The following is a 14,451-nucleotide window of genomic DNA, read 5'->3' on the forward strand; positions in this document are numbered from 1 at the left end:
TCATGGTGTTTGGATTTCCACCATTTCCGCTCAGCTACCCGAAGGATGGTTCTATTAGCACGCAGTGCGTCATTTAGCCAGGGAGCAGGAGGGGACTGACGGAGTGTGCAAACTATACCACGGTCTCCGGGGGAGCCCGGATTTATTTATTTTCTGCGGGGGGACGCGTCGGACTACGCGGTCGGCGCAGTGCACGAGCAGTGGGTGGAGGGCGCTTGGCAGCCGCTCGCCTTCTTCAGCCGCCAGCTGACGCCCAGAGAACGCAGGTACAGTGCTTTTGACCGAGAGCTCTTTGGACTTTATGTGGCCGTGCGGCACTTCCGTTTCATGCTGGAAGGCCGTGAATTTACGGCGTTTGTCGACCACAAGCCGCTCACCTTCGCCATGTCAAAAGTGGCGGAGCCTTGGTCGGCACGTCAGCAGCGGCAGCTTTCCTACATATCAGAGTTCACTACGGACATTAAGCACTTGGCTGGCAAGTCGAACCTGGTTGCTGATTGCCTCTCCAGAGTCGTCATCTGTGCCGTCCAGTTGGGCCTGGACTATACTCGCATGGCCTGGACTAGATCCCGGCGTCCAGGCTCTGAAGGTGGAGGGGCGCGGGGCTGCGCTTGGAGGACGTGGTGTTCGGCGACGCGGGCATTACCCTCCTATGTGACGTTTCCACGGGCCTGGCGCGGCCTGTCGTCCCTGCCAGCTGGAGGGGCTCTGTGTTCGAAGCGGTGCACGGCCTATCACACCCCGGCGTTAAGCCTTCGGTGCGCTTGGTGGCCGCGAAGTTCGTCTGGCATGGGCTGAAAAAGGATGTGAGGACTTGGGCCAGGGAGTGCCTGGCTTGTCAATGCGCTAAGGTGCACCGCCACACGAAGGCCCCGTTGGAGCGTTTCCTGGTGCCTGAGAGGAGGTTTGATCATGTCAACATTGACCTGGTTGGTCCGTTGCCTTCCTCTCGGGGGTTTTCCTACCTCCTCACCATGGTGGACAGAACGACCCGTTTGCCGGAGGCGGTTCCGCTCGCGTCGACATCAGCCACAGACGTTGCCCGGGCCTTCATTGCAACGTGGGTTTGTCGTTTTGGCACCCCGTCAGACATTTCCTCAGACAGGGGCTCTCAGTTCACGTCCGAGCTCTGGAACGCTGTGGCAGGCGGTTTGGGGGTTAAGCTGCACAGGACTACCGCTTACCTCCCTCAGGCTAACGGCCTCTGCGAGCCATTTCATCGCTCCATGAAGGCGTCCCTCAAGGCCGGCGTCCCTCAAGGCCGGCGTCCCTCAAGGCCGGCCTTACGGACGGTAACTGGGTCGACAAGCTGCCCTGGGTGATGCTGGGCCTCAGGACCGCACCTAAGGAAGATCTGCAGTGTTCTACGGTCAGCCGCTGAGAGTTCCGGGGGATTTCCTCCCAAATGCATCAGCTCCCTGGTCTGCCACGGCCCAGTGAGTTTTTCTGCGTGACGCGGCGGAGGCTTTCGCTCCAGTCCCGACTACTCAGCACGGTGCGCCAGGGTCTCAAGTTCCCGTGGAGCTACGCTCGGTTGGGCACGTCTTCATTCGTCACGACGCACACAGAGGCCCCCTGCAGCCCCCTTACGATGGACCTTTCCGGGTTTTGGAACACGGTGAAAAACACCTGGTGGTCAACATGGGCAGTAAGGCTGAGCACGTCTCGGTTGACCGGGTGAAGGCTGCTCACTTGGACGTGGACCGGCCGGTGGTGCCGGCTCGGCCGCCGAGACGGGGCCGACCCCCGGCTTTGATTCCTGTCAGGGAGTGTGGACCTGTTGTTCCGGTCCCTCCTCTGTCAGGGGCCGCATGGGCGGTGGTCGCTGTACCGACTCCGGTGCGCAGGTCTCGTGGGGGCAGGCGGATTGTTCCTCCCCGCCATACGGATTTTGTTTACACGTGAATTCTGGGGGGGCTTGTGTGGTGACACGTTATTGGACATAATTCACCTCTCTTATTGTGTTGCCACACGGACCCTTTAGTGGGAACACCTGTAGCGTTAGCACCCATTCCTGCTAGCTCGGCAAGCAGAGCAGTTGATGTGTTAACCTCTCTATGATTAATGGATAATAAAGATTGGAACTCTGTTCTGAATACACCGCCTCCGACTCCCTTTTCCTGGCACTACACTGTATTGATTTAAATTGACATGCATCCGCTAAGAAAAATAGTCCGTTGTTACCGTTTTTTAAACAGTCTGAATGAAACGGCAGCTCTCAGCTGTGTATTTACACAACTAATGGCCCATCAACCACAGCTCTCTCCCCCCCTGATCTTTCTTCTCCAGCAGCTAAATTAACTGTAGGTTACTCTGAGTGACAAGCTTACAGTTAGACACAACACTGTCATTGCAAGTGACCCTCAGTTAGTTGACTTTTATGTTCAACTGCTAAATTCGTTACTGATAAAAAAGGGCTTCTACTGTACCTTATTACCTTAACACTAGAACCGCCAGAAGTTTTTGTATAGGCCTACCTAACACCGTCAAATCCCGCTTGTGAAGCTGCCAATTGAGCGGCCCGACCAAGCAAGGAGACAGAGGCAGAACGTCCAAAAATATAACCTGGCGTGGGCATTTATTAAAAACATGGGCACAAAGTTCACCGCCTCAATCTGCGGTTCTCCTTTCACCCATCCTGCAGCCACAAGGATCTCACACACACACCCAGCCCTCCCAACAGACAGGGCAACAGAGCCTAAATACCCACACTCCCAATCATCACAACAAGACACAGGTGAGGGGGGAGGAGACAACACAGGACACCAGGTGCACACAATCATCAGCCACAGACAACATATACTGTGCAAACACGCTAATAAAGTGCCCTATTACCCGGCCTGAAGCCGTCAGTCCAGTGACGAAGTTACCTTCGTCACACCGCTATTAGAATGCAATTTTTAACAACATAACATAACACATAACACATAACACACTTTCAGGAAAAGTCACGGACTGGGAGACTTTAATATTTTATTGAAAAAAAGTTACATTGCACACACACAACACACCCGATTGGCGGTTCTAGTGTTAAATAAACTCACTAATTAATTAAACCTGTTCAATACGCATTATTCTTATTCTTATCATTCTTTATGAGCGCAGAAATAGTCTTAAAATCAGACCTGTTTTTTAAATGAAATCTGACGGCAGGCAGTTAGCTCTGATCACCTATGATAAATGTGCCACACCTACTCGCTGGCCATTCAGCCACAGAGCTCCCTCTATACAATCAAACTGTAGACGGTGTGAAAGCATCTTTTTAAATAATGGTCAGAATGTGACCTGTGAGCCTTCTGAATTACCGTGGGACAGCACATTCTAAACTAAAATGTTCAATCAATAAAGTAACATCTTATCTTATCTTAATAATATCTTCTAGGGGTGTAACGGTATCCGTATTCGTCCCGTACCGTCACGGTTCGGATGTCTCGGTTCGGCACATGCAGTCACACGGCAAATGCGCCTTTTTTTTACGAGTGGGAAAAAAGTTATTCAGGGCAGTATCCACTACACTATATATAATCCAGGGGGCGGTATTGCACTTAAAAGCTGTTTGCCAGCCGCCCTTAAACAACAAATGAAGAACAAGGAGAAACACAACAACAAAACGAACAAAATACAAGAAGAAGAAAAGTTAGTATGGTGAGTTCAGATAACACACAGGAGCTAGAGAACCCACCTGCTTCTTTTAAATCAGCTGTGTGGGAACATTTCGGGTTCCCTGTGGACTACAATAACGATGAGGTGTGCGAGTGGTGGATCGGACGAGGACGGTGTGTCGGCGTTGTTCTACAGCGGTGCGGTATGCTAATGGAAACACACGCCAAACATGTTAAATCATATCAGAAGGCAACACCCAGATTTGCCAATCACCGGAGCCCGGCAAAAGACAACAGCTGTTCAACAGCTGATCCCCGCTGTTTTTAAGAAGCCAATAGACATGAAAGCCGAGAGACCTAAATAAATAACGGAAGCTTTTGGCATATGTTTTTCAACGACTTTGCACTCTTGAAACACTTTCTTATTATTTATGATGTAATATTTTCAAGACATCCTTTTTAGTTTTACAGCTTGATGAAACCTTTTTGTTTGACATCAGCCATTATAGATAATATGGCCATCTGAGTGTACTGTGTATGGTTTGTTTTTAACTGTTTAATACAGTTAATTATTCAAAATGTCAGAGAAAACTGAAACTTGCACTACTGTTCAAACATAAATAACAACAAACCTGGAATTATGCATTTGGGACTTTTTTTTGCTTTTTTGTTGTTGTACCGAACCGTACCGAACCGTGACCTCCAAACCGAGGTACGAACCAAACCGTGTCTTCTGTGAACCGTTACATCCCTAATATCTTCATATTAATACTAATAAATCATACAGTATGTGTCCGAAATGGAGCAGGAGGAAGCAAACACACAAATATAGAAAAAAATATACTGCATATTAAAGCAAACAATTGTAAAGGTAAAAGTATGAGCATAACAAATAAAGAAGTGTAAAGTGTAAACATTTACATTATTATGATTATTTAATATATAAAGACTATATATTATTGAATTACAAGATTAGATATACTTTAGTTGATCTAAAATATTGATGTGTTCAAATGCTCTTCAAAACACAACTGCAAGTCCATGAAACTTGTCTTTCTGTATTTGTGAATGAAGCGCCATCTCCTGGTTAAAACCTGAAATTGAAAATCTGGCAACGCCCTCTTGGAAAATAGTGGGAGGGCTTAACATTCCTCGATACTGGTCTTAGGCAGGTCGTAGGCAGGAAGCTGTAAGCTGGAGTCTGAAATTAGGTGCTACATCTGTATGCTCCTAATGCATGGAACAAACTCCCAGAACATCTGAGAATGGCTAGCACTTTAGAATAATTTAAATCAGGTCTAAAAACATTTCTTTTTAACATGGCTTTTACAATTTAAATGTTCTAATTTTCTAACTGTTAAACATGGTTTTCTTTTTAATTATTTTTGTGTGTCTTTGTATTTCTTCTCACTTTGACCATCGTAAAAATGTATTCTGTTTGATCCTGTAAAGCAATTTGAATTGCATCATTGTATGAATTGTGCTATACAAATAAATTGCCTTGCCTAGTGAGTGGCCCAGCTCTTCATATATTTTTCTGTATGTGGCCCTCTGTGAAAAAGGTTTGGACACCCCTGGCGTAAAATCTCAACCAAACTAAATAACAAATATTTTATTCAGGAGGCCTGTTACCATCTTATAACAGATAACTTTAATGAGTTTTCCCACTATCACTGGAGGCTTTCCAGCTCAGCATTCCAGATCCACTTTGTACCATTTTGTTTATTGTTAACCAGGAAAAATATTATTCTGCATCCTCAGGAATTCAACCCGAGACGCATTATTGACTCTCCTAGGCTGCTTGTACAAATAGCTACGATACAAACATCATTTTTTATTCATCGGTTAGACTCATGCCACCTTGCATGCTGTCTATCTTCCTAATTTCTGTCATTTGTGAATCTTCTTTTGTTATTTCCTACTAGATTTGTTTACGCAGAAGGACATGCGCTGGTTTGTGAACACAACGCGGAGCCGCACAATTAATCACGCCCGGTCCCTGTCTCATTAGTGCCATGTGAATGTAAGATAGACTGCCACAGTGAAGGTCAACCAGGCATTACAAATCCAAGGGTTTTACAGGACTTGGCAGGAACGGGCCTCTATAACTAATTGATGGGTCATTGCTTCATTAGTCTTCTTCAATTTGTTTCCCAGTCAATCCAATCTTTGCGTCGTTCCAATCTCTACACCATTGATGCTCAGATGAATGCACTTGATTGGGATTAATTACATATTCACTCATGCCTGTCTGTTTATTTTATTGAATTGATCCCTCTGTGGCTTAAGCTCCACATGTAAAAATCACTGGATCAAATCTCAACAGTATGATAACTTAGCCCAGTACCCATCGGTAGAAACCATTGGGTCAGTAAAAATGACAAAAGTTTGTTTTTATATAGTGTTAGTTTATATTATTATTACTATCAACTGGCGGCTATCAAACCATTTTATACATGCTAAACTTTAAAAACTGTTACTGGTACAGGATGTGTATTTTTATTTTTTCAATAAAAAAATATTTTACTCGGAAAATGTTTCTTTATTAAATAATACATCTGATTTGTACAGCATTTTAGTAGGATAGCAGTATTTTAAAATGTCAAAAACAAAGTGACAGTAACAGACTGGAACAAGAAAACCAGTGTTTTTGTACCTACTACACTGTAAAAAAAGGCTGTAGATTTGACGGTGTAAAACTGTCAAACTACGACAGTAAAGACCGTAAACTCAAAATTGGTTGAATACAGTTTATGTAACAGTAGAAGACCGTAAATATATATATCAGCCAAAACAATAATTTGTACCTATCTTTTCTGAAAAAAATGCATTTCTCCACTGTTAAATACTCTTGCACTGTGTTTATAACAAAAATATACCGTAATATATATAACAGCCAACACTGTAATTGTTGCCATTTATGTAAAAAAAACATTTTGTCACTGTTAAATATACTAGCCATTGTGTTGATAACAGAAATATGCTGTAATATATATATAACAACCAGCACTGTCATTTTTGCATATATTTTGCTTTCCTTTTTTGTTACATATACATTATGTCACTGCTAAATACACAAACCTTTATTTGCTGTACAACTGTGAAACCCTATTCCATTTCGATGAGCAAAAACAATAAATCAGAATGTCATGCGTTTGCTTTTTCTGTGTTCTATTACACAACAGTTAGATCAGGTTGACCAACTTCTTAAGAAAATAGCACAATGATTTTAAATGCATTTCAAATGTGCGTAGGCCTACAGGTGTTGAACTAAAGGGCGCCTGATTTCAAACATTAACGTCTGAACTATGTGATGTGCCGTCCAATCAGCGCATTGCATTTTGGATCACATGTCCCAGGACTTTTTTTTTTAACCACTCCACTCAGGCTACTCCATCTGAATTTTCTGGACTTTGTCTTAACGTCTCAGCCTGTCTTCAGTTATCAAGTTACCACGGTGAAATCAATTTTAGTAAGGTAAAAACAAATGTATTTTCGTATGATTATTTCGATTATGAATGAGTTTGCGCAGCTTTGGTCGCACACCAAAGTATAGTTAATGTTTAGCTAGGCTAATACTGTTCAGACGTCTTTGGGAGAAGGGGTAAATTGATAGCATTTTTTTGTCTTTGTAACAAGATTGTCCGAGTGTAGTGACTCTTGCAAAAGTGCTTTGAAAAAAGTGGTGCCCGTTCCTAGGCATGCCTGGACACATTTCAGGCTAAAATGCCATTGCCCGTCAAATTTGAGCGGAGGTTGTGGACAGAAAGGGCGCTTGAATTCGAACATTAACGGTTGCCTCTCTGATGTGTCGCAGTGATTTGAACTACTCTCCAGCAGGTACTTTGTCTGATTATTCTGGAGTTGTCTGAACGTTGCAGCTTGTCTTCAGTTAACACGGTAAGGTGAAGTAAATTTTTGCCCGTCAAATTTTAGTGGAGGTTGTGGACAGAAAGGGCGCTTGAATTGAAACATTAACGGGTGCCTATTTGATGTGCCGCTCCCGTGTCGCAGCTAGGCTAAGTGCAGTGCTAGGCTAATAATGTTCAGACCTCTTTCTGAGACATGGTAATGATATTTTCCGATCCTAGGCATGCCTGGACATATTTCAGGCTACTTGTTAGTTTTATGGTGGATATATGCCTGTTTGACCATGTATTCCTGTTGCATTTGTGGAGAATCTGTTCAGTCTCTTAAGGCGTATGTTGTACATTGCAAACTCCACCGCAATGAACCTCGTTGTATTTTCAAGTGTGTTGGAATTGATTGTAAGCAGCTGTTTTCTGGATATGCATCATTAAAGTCTCACTTCTATCGCCACCATAATGGCACATCGTCGGTTGCTTAGGATATGGCTTTGGCAATGTTAAAATGTGCAGTTTCACTTTGCCAGTGTAACGGAGTCAAAGAGCTGGTTGCACACCTGAAGGAGCTCATAGCAGAGGGGCGTCTTGTGAAGTGTCCTGTGAGAGGATGCAAAAGTGTGTTTACTGTAAAATCTTCGTTTACTTCCCATTTGTCCAGAAAACACAGACATTGGTCTGTAAATATGATTTGTGGCTCATTCGAAAATGCATGTCCTTCTACAAGTGAGCAGAGTGCCACTACCATACAGGAAACTGCCAGTATGTCAGATGATGAAGACACTGTTGGGGACATGTGTCATTTCAATGACTTGTACCACAGAAATGTGTGTATGTTTTACATACAATCTTATTCCAGCATCTACTATTCAGAACATTGTTGAAGAGATTCAGAATATACATGAGTTGGGACAGACATATACTCTGAATAGATTAAACTTGCTTCTGAAAGATTTGCCAGTATCGGATGAGGACATTTTAAACAGCTGTGATACAGTGAAGGAATCTGACTTGTTCTCAGCTTGCCACACAGGGCCTCTGAGAACAGCCTATCATTTGTTTTAGAATAAATGATTATGAAAATACTCAAGTCAGGCCAGTTCTGTTTCCTCTGATGGCATCATTAAAGAACTGAGCTGGTAAGTTGGCTGCATATTTAAAATATATACATCAGATTTGTATTCTGCGTCTAAAGTATTGTTTCCCTTCCAATAGGCCAAGCCAAACGTGTTCAGTGGTCCTCAACTGGATTCTTCTTGACATTATTACCTTTCCAGGTAAGAGATACAAGTCTAGAGAGTAAATTATTGTTTTTGTTTATATTACAATTTAATCTTTGACTTTCTTTTCTCACTTGTTAGGGCATTGCTAGGGCTGCACCATCATTAGGGCTGGTCCCAGTCAAACTACCAAGTTCCACTCAGCGTTTTCCTGCTGCTGGAAGTTCTCCTCCCTGATCCTTCAATGTGGACCTGTTTCTACATTCAGTCAGGACATTTATGGTGAGTGATTCCACACAAACAGGTTTTCTATCATGCACGCTTTCAGTAAATATTGACTTTAGTATAGTGGTATATACTGTGCTCTTTAGAAATGTGTCTACCAGTAGAGATTAACTAATACTGAGTGTTTGGGGGTTGTTACCGTCAGCAAAGTGACATTACTCCAACTGCTAGCAGAGTCTATATCAATACATCATGTAATCATATAACCCATGACAGGACTTACTATATTGAAAATTGCGCGAAAATTGAAGTAACTTGAAAGTTTGAAGTGAAAGTTTGATCCAGCGTATTTTTGGTATATTCATCTTAATGTCCCCTGATATATAAGAAGTGTGTTTTTATATATTCATGTGTGTACTTAATTACTTTGTATTTAATAGTGGCAGTTTATATGAACAAAAAGCTGGAGATATGAGGAGTGAAAACTTCCCTGTCATTGAGAAGTGTAGGGGACAGAGAGGAAATATCCTTATATAGACATATGCTATAGACAGAAGTCTGAGGAATGTGTGTGTATGAAAGCTGCAGTAATACGAGACAGCGAACGCCAGATGTGTTTGTTTTGCTTCAAACTGAGAGACTGTTTCCGGATCATCTCGGCTGGCGCGCGCTGATACGCTACGAAAGCCCATCGTTTGTATATGGGCCAATAGATGACCTGTATGGGAGGACCATGCACACAGCTCCTCCTGTTGTTTTTACAATATCTCCTGTTGAGTCCTTGTGTCCGGTCTCTTTTTCTCCTGCCGTCAAGATGATGCGGTTCTCCCGGCATTTGGACCAGAGCAGGGGGTGGGCCTACCCCTTTGAGAAGTGTATTGTATTCTTACCTTTTATCACTAAAACAGATTATTGTTTAACCCCTATCCTGGTTGTTTTGAGTTTTCCTTCTTTTAAAACAAACTCATATAGGATCGGCACGGGGCAGAGATATCTGCTCCTACAGAATGGTGACCCCGACGTGATGACATGATGACGTGGTGACGTGAGGACGTGGTGACGTGGTGACGTGAGGACGTGGTGACGTGGTGACGTGGTGACGTGAGGACGTGGTGACGTGGTGACGTGAGGACGTGACGTCATGAGTAGGGTTTTTTAGAAAAAACACTAGCAGCCAGCGGACGGAAGGAGATGCCTGGAATAATCTCTGACAACTAAGGATCCTACAACTGAAAGGTAAAACGGACGCCTGTTTCTATCGAAGGTCTGTAATTGGCTAAGCTAAATGTTAGAGTTGTCAAAGATATTTCCAAGTGTCATTGGTGGTCCATCCATCCATCCATCTTCTCCCGCTTATCCGTGGTCGGGTCGCGGGGGTAGCAGTTCCAGCAGAGAGCCCCAAACTTTCTTTTCCCTGGCGACATCAACCAGCTCTGACTGGGGGATCCCAAGGCGCTCCCAGGCCAGCGAAGAGATATAATCCCTCCACCTGGTCCTAGGTCTACCCCTTGGTCTCTTCCCCAGCTGACGTGCCTGGAACACCTCCCTAGGGAGGCGCCCAGGTGGCATCCTAACTAGGTGCCCGAACCACCTCAAACTGGCTTCTTTCTTTCGACGCGAAGGAGGAGTGGCTCAACTCCGAGTCCCTCCCTGATGACCGAACTTCTCACCTTATCTCTAAGGGAGACACCAGCCACCCGGCGGAGGAAACCCATCTCGGCCGCTTGTATCCGCGATCTCGTTCTTTCGGTCATGACCCATCCTTCATGACCATAGGTGAGGGTAGGAACGAAAATGGCCCGGTAGACAGAGAGCTTTGCCTTCCGGCTCAGCTCCCTTTTCGTCACAACGGTGCGGTAAAGCGACTGCAATACCGCTCCCGCTGCTCCGATTCTCCGGCCCATCTCACGCTCCATTGATCCCTCACTCGAGAACAAGACCCCGAGATACTTGAACTCCTTCACTTGGGGTAAGGACTCATTCCCTACTTGGAGTGGACAGTCCATCGGTTTCCTGCTGAGAACCATGGCCTCAGATTTGGAGGTGCTGATCCTCATCCCAGCCGCTTCACACTCGGTTGCGAACCGATCCAGTGAGTGCTGAAGGTCGCAGACCGATGAAGCCATCAGAACCACATCATCTGCAAAAAGCAGTGGTGCAATCCTTAGTCCACCGAACTGCAGACCCCCCCCCCCCACGACTACGCCTCGAAATCCGATCCATGTATATTACAAACAGGATTGGTGACAAAGCGCAGCCCTGGCGGAGGCCAACCCTCACCGGAAATGGGTCCGACTTACTGCCGAGGACCCGGACACAGCTCTCGCTTTGGGAGTACAGAGATTGGATGGCCCTGAGTAGAGACCCCCTCACCCCATACTCCCGCAGCACCTCCCACAGTAACTCCCTGGGAACCCGGTCATACGCCTTCTCCAAGTCTACAAAACACATGTAGACCGGATAAGCGTACTCCCAGGCCCCCTCCAGGATCCTTGCGAGTGTAAAAAGCTGATCCGTCGTTCCACGACCAGGACGGAATCCGCATTGTTCCTCCTCAATCTGAGGTTCGACAATCGGCCTGACCCTCCTTTCGAGTACCTTGGAGTAAACTTTCCCGGGGAGGCTGAGTAGTGTGATGCCTCTGTAATTGGCACACACCCTCTGATCCCCCTTTTTGAAAAGGGGGACCACCACCCCGGTCTGCCACTCCTTCGGTACCGTTTCCGACTTCCACGCAACGTTGATGAGACGTGTCAACCATGACACATTGGTGGTAAATAATGCAATGCATAGTTTAGTATAGTTAGGTAAAGTTATATAAATATAAAAGTGAAGCAGCGAAGTATTTCAGCGTCAGGGTATTGAGTTACTGGCGGCTGGAAGGGTATAAGAGTCCCTACGCCTAGTGGAGGTATCGAGTCCCCGCAGGGTATACTTTGCTGGTGGAAGTCAAGTGGTAGTATCGAGTCTCCATCCGTGACAAAACTGAATAACAAATCCAAGGCTCATAGGAGTTGGAGGTGAGTTATATGTAAAAACATCCAAGAGCAGAAACGCCAACTTCAAAAGCCATTGAAATGAACGGATTTCTCACTGTCTTGTTCTGTTGGGTTTAACTCCCATTCTGTTGAAAGAAATATCGCATCTTAAAAGCTGAACAGACAGCGTGGAGGATATATTTATGTGCTTGTGGATAAATACAATATATTGTTGAACATAGAATAGCGTCAGATAAAGAAATACGAAGTCATTCTTGTTTCAAGAACGCCCCCCCCCTTCTCCTGAAATGCCTGACAGCTCCAGCGGGGTGTCTGTGAGAGTATTCCCCCCCCTTTTTTTTTTTCTCTCTCCTGTTTGCACTCTTCTTTAATGTCTGAAGAAAAAGGAGTGAATTTAAAACAAGGAGTGAATAATCAACGAGTGATCTGAAGTTGAAGTGAATAACATTGAAAATTAATAGATCAATGTGTGATTGAGGTGGTAGATATTTAAATAAATAAGAAACTATAATTTGTTGTTTTTAGCATAGTTTTTGTGGGATACAGTTACGTCACATTGTGGTTTTTATGAGAAGTTTTGAGAACTGATTGTTACTATTGCATTGCATTGTGAATATTGTGGTATTCGTCATTAACTGAGAACAACACAATTAATGTCTACTAATGATATTACAAAAACTCCCTCTAATAATCGTTTCATCCATTGTGACATATTTACCCAAACTAAGTTTTTCAGGAAACCATTTTCTCCTATAAATCGGAACACCAACAAAAAAAAGTAATTTATTTAACCTCAGTGTGCTAGAATTTCTATAGGTAATGCGTCCCGAGACCTGGACTCTCTCTCTCTGCATGTCAGACGGCTAAGACCCCGATCCGCCGGAGCAAACAAAGGCCTATCCCAACCAGGAGACTCCTCCTTCTCAATAGACCAGACAGAGAACCAGAGCTGAACCAACAACAACAATAAGAACTGCAGCCAGAACTATCTCCCCCTGTGGCATCCAGAACCAAACAGGGGTGATAAACATTTAAGGACTGTGGCAAAGTCCACACACACACAGACACCATTACATTTAAAAAAAATAATCTTTTTTTTTATAAAAACACTTGTATTTGGATGGAATTAATACCTATAGTGATAATAAACATATTTTTACAGTATGGTCAAATGGCACTGATGGTATCCAAATGTGCCCACAGGTTAGTCCAGGTTTAGCTAATCCTCTCTAAAAAGGTCAAATTGCACTTGTTTTGCCTCAATCCTGATACAGGGTACTTATATGTTATACTTTGGATTCCTAAAGCTTTTAGTCTACCATCCCATCATTCAAGGGTGGTTTTCACTATAAGTAATGTTTTTTTTTTTAGGCGGAGGTAAGAATTTACCTTTTTTTTACTATTTTCCATCTGAATTTAATCTGACACAGAAACATCTATATTGATTCTGACTGTAACGGAAGTGATCTCTGCTTCCTTCTGACTTCAAGTTTTCCCATAAAGTGATCTTTCTTCTCAAAGCAATGATACACCTGTGAGTTGGATGTAGAAAAGTCAGAATCAATATAGATGTTTTTATTTTAAAGTAAATTCAGATTGAACATAGTAAAAAAAACATTACTTATCGTGAAAACCACCCTTGACTGATGGGATAGTAGGCAAAAAGCTTTAGAAATCCAAACTATAACATATTTGCATGGGGCTTTTGTTGTTTTTGTGTTTAACTTGTTGTATGCTCCATTTACCCCTCACTACTCTGTCTTTCTGTCTCTGCAGGGCTGGTGTGTGACAGGGGGGCGTGGCTGGTTACTCCTGGCTGCAGATGAGGCACACCTGTCCCCACTCACTTGATTACCTGCTCTTTAAGAGCCTGGCCCTCACCTCACTTCTCTGCCAGAGTATTTTTTCATGCTGTCCCGCGGTCCAGAGTGCCTTTCTGCAGCCTGGAGTCTGTTGTAGTTAGTTAAGGAGTTCTTTTTGAGTTTTGGTCGGAAACGTTTTTCCGCAGCTTTGTTTTTGGTTACTACGGCCAGCCAAGCTCCCTGTCGTCAGTACCTGCCTTGGATTACCTTGTTTATTAAACTTTTTGAAACTTTATTTTTTGTCAGTCTCTGCTTTGGGGTTCCAGTAGTATCTAAACGTCACAGAATACTCTGGCCAATATGGACCCCGCAGAGAATGAGAGACTCAGGGAAGCACTTGCTGCTCAAGGGGTAATGATAGGGCAACATGACGCCCCAAGCGCTCTGCAGAGAGTTATGGAAGCGATTCGGGATTTAACCGCCGGTGTGACCAACATCGGAGGCCGTATGGAACAGGTCGCAGCACATCTCTCCACACTCCCGCCGACTGCCGATGCTCAAGCTACAGACCCTGCTCCTCCACCTCAAGCTGATCCAGAACGACAGCCCTGCAATCCTCGTGAGCCCTTTATCCCCACACCCGTCAGGTATTCAGGAGATTTAGGGTCTTGTAGTCAGTTCTTACACCAGTGTAGTCTTGTGTTTGAGCAACAGCCTTTCACTTATTCCACTGATAGAAC

The sequence above is a fragment of the Pseudochaenichthys georgianus genome, unplaced genomic scaffold (genome assembly GCF_902827115.2).
Source record: "Pseudochaenichthys georgianus unplaced genomic scaffold, fPseGeo1.2 scaffold_708_arrow_ctg1, whole genome shotgun sequence".
NCBI classification, from domain to species: domain Eukaryota; kingdom Metazoa; phylum Chordata; class Actinopteri; order Perciformes; family Channichthyidae; genus Pseudochaenichthys; species Pseudochaenichthys georgianus.